At 38.0% G+C, this 3,509-nt stretch overlaps 1 protein-coding gene across 1 annotated transcript in view; it reads right to left on the reverse strand.

The window, feature by feature from the left end:
• Positions 1-3,354: 3,354 nt before the first annotated feature.
• Positions 3,355-3,509, reverse strand: part of LOC122846457 (B2 bradykinin receptor-like) — a 4,934-nt gene continuing 4,779 nt past the window's right edge. The window contains exon 3 of the transcript XR_006373242.1: positions 3,355-3,509. This exon is cut by the window's right edge and continues 800 nt beyond it. The gene's annotated coding sequence lies outside the window, so the exon portion shown is untranslated.

The following is a 3,509-nucleotide window of genomic DNA, read 5'->3' on the forward strand; positions in this document are numbered from 1 at the left end:
CAGTGACAATGCTCTAAAAGTTTTATATGGAAGTTGCCATGGCAACAACCACAAATGGTCCGGCGTGAGGGGAGGGTGAATTTTCCCCATAGCGACGTAAAAAACACATTAAACTCAATTTTATAAGTTTACAATTTAAGGGAAAAAATTAACATGCAGGGGATTAAATACTGTAAAGATTAATTAAATACTAAAAAACAACATGTGTATTAATGTAAGTTAAGGTTATGATCTGTGTACATAACTTTATGAAATATGCTGTAATGAAAGAATTAGCTGAGCACATGGTGAGTTGATGAGATCAGGAACATTTAGACGTTCATTTAAATTATTAATGTTTCTGTGACGTTCTGTCAAAATGGGCAGTTTTTCCCGACAGCATTTCTAAATGCACCTGAGGGAAATATTAGGTCATATCAACAGAAATGTTTTATTTTTTAAATACAGCTTCTGAATGCTGTGAAACATTTGATCCACTTGTAAATATCTTCTTCTAAGCTGGTCTTTTACAATATTGTAAATATGTAGCTAGCAGGATAAAGGGCTGTTAAAAGGCTCTGGGCCTCTTTAAGGTCGTTTTTAAGTTTCGTCATTGTTGCTCTTAAATGTTTCAGATGATTAAATTCTTTTTGATATCAGACAGAACTGACCTGAACAGATTTGTTCTGACCCGCTGTTCCTCCCTGATCTGGAGAGTTTCCTTGTATAAAAGTCCAATTCACAACACGCAGACTGAATTCAAGTCCTGACTTTGACTAGGCCGCTTAAATTTCCTCCAAATTTAACCCAGCGCTTATCCAAGCTTACTGGAGCAGGTGGGATTCATTATCTATTGAGAGACTCGATTCTTATGTACAAGGAAATAAGATGTGAGAGAATCAGGAACCAGGTGATTGATTAGGAACCAGGTGATTGATTAGGAACCAGGTGATTGATTAGGAACCAGGTGATTGATTAGGAACCAGGTGATTGATCAGGAACCAGGTGATTGATTAGGAACCAGGTATACTTTTTATTTCTAGCAAAGGGACTTTAATGTCTCATCTTGTTAGATTGTCCCACTTTATTCTTAGTTAACCGTTTAATTCAATTTAATTCAAAAATACTTTATTAACCCCAAAGGAAAATTAAATAGAAGCCACACTCTGCCCAACAGGAAGGGGTTAAATTAATCACTTTAACCCCTCAGCTCATGCTCTTAGTCAGGAAACAGAAACTTAAATATAAACTGAAGATCGATCAGCAAACAAAAACTCCCAATTTAAGAATTTATAGTTAGAAAGAGAAATATATAAAGAAAAAAAGAAGTAAATTAATTTGTGCCTCTTGAATTTTGCAGAAATCTCTTTTTGCAAGTTTTACTGCTCTACTTCAGTTGAATTTAAGAGGAACACAAACCAAAATGTTATTTTGGTTTCTTATTCTTGACCAAATAAAGACGAGCTCATGTAAACCGCTCTTCCTGTTTACTATGACTAAGTTTACAAGTAATGGAATCTGAACGACAGGAACAAGGAGACGGACATGCTGGGACTCGTTTGTTTTTGGTTCCCATCTGATCTGGTCTTAAATGAGCCTATCAAGAAAACTTTGTGTGCCTGACGGATGGAATACAGAAATGTTGAGGCAGATTTTAGAAAGAAACGGTCAGCAAGCAGCCAGCGCCGAACTGGTCACCAGTAACCAGTCAATTGAAGTGACTCAGTTCTGCTGACAGGAGATTATAGAGGCACCTAACAGCAATAGATAAAGTTACTATCACCTTTTTCCAGGAACAAGCACAGCGTTTAATGAATAAATAATTTTCTATTTTTAATTCATTCACAGCCACTCCTGACTTGAGCCTGAAAATAATTTGTAGAGAAAGTTAAACATTAGGGTGTTGGCTCAGAGACATTCTGACTCCAAACAGTGAAAACATGCATAAAGCCGGTCGGCAATCATAAGACGGGTCCAGTGGGAGGCGGAAGTAAGTTTCTCATACTGGAGACATACGATATCTTCTGTTTAAGTTACGGTGGAGAGTTTTAAGTGCTGGTGTTTAATCTGAAAACTGTTTTACAGATAATCTGAAAGTATTAATGACTCTCCTGACTGAAGAACAATCATTAATAGTTGATTGTCAGAAAGTTGCCACAGGAATAACTGGCCTGTGGCGGCCAAGCGTTCATAGCGACGTCGCTTTTCGATCCTTCGATGTCGGCTCTTCCTATCGCTGTGAAGGTGAATCCACCAAGCGTTGGATTGTTCACCCACTTATAGGGAACGTGAGCCGGGTTTGGGTCGCCATGAGACAGGTTAGTTTGCCATATTAATCCTGCTCAGGCTTATTATCTTTCCATCTTCCAGAGAGAAGATGGAAAGATAATGACACCTATAAATCACTCCATCCTTCTACATCGTACAGTCAGGAGGACATTGGAAGTGAATCCCAGATTGTAAAGATGAGAAACAGGAGGCAGCAGAGAGCTGTGTGTTGGAACCAGTAACACGTTTAACCTTGCAGAGCCACAGAGACCACAGGATAAGTAATGCTAGGAAACATTAAAACATGAGAAGACCACAGAGGTTGGCAATCTGGCAAATAAAGACCATCAGACGGCTCCTTATACAGCTTGATTAACCACCAACGTCTCTGCAGACGGACGTTTTCCTCGCTGCCTTTGCGCCTGTTATTGTTCAGCCTCATCTGAAGGGAAGCGACCTTGATTCCTTCATCCTCAGACTTTAACTGCTGTAAGAAGTAGAATAAATCTCTGTAGCGCTCTGTTTTTCTGGCCCTGCTGGAGGAACGAAAGCTGCTTCAGAATGCAGCTGCAGGAATGCTGCAGAAAAGCTCACATTACTCTGATCCGAAAGGCTCGGCGTTGGCTGATCTGGCCCTCCAGACCCGTCAGGCCTTCTGTTGAAAACCAGAGAAATAAAACTTACAGTGAGGCGTTGCTCCGCTGATGAACAGCCTTCCTGCTTTCCCACTTACAATTAATGAAAACATTTAAAATATTACAGCAGACCAACAACAGAAAGAGTTACTTTTAAAACATTTAAAACGGTACTTCATCTGAATCCATATCCTAATTTACTGAAAATATCCACACCTGTTTGTTCCTTATAATTAATTTCTCTTTTAACTCTTTGACTATTTCTTTGTTTTTCTGCTTGTTTACTTAGATTGGTCAGTTTTACAGAGTTTTTATTTATATATTATGAAACATGTTGTAAATCAGGTAAAATTGTTTGATAATTAATCTATATAAAGTTATCTGTCACATTTAAGTTTAACCTTTAACCTCTCGATATTCACAAACCGAATAAATACAAGATCAGAAAAATCTGTATTAAGAGACAGTTTATTGATTACAACTTGTTATATATCAAACACATGCATGAAGTATAAAAAATGCACTTTAGACAGAAAAACAGAAATATTGAAAAGAGGCGGAGCCTCATTACATCATCTGTTGGTGATCATCTGGTTTCACCAGAGAAAACTGTTTACAGAAGGATTA

The sequence above is a fragment of the Gambusia affinis genome, linkage group LG16 (genome assembly GCF_019740435.1).
Source record: "Gambusia affinis linkage group LG16, SWU_Gaff_1.0, whole genome shotgun sequence".
NCBI lineage: Eukaryota > Metazoa > Chordata > Actinopteri > Cyprinodontiformes > Poeciliidae > Gambusia > Gambusia affinis.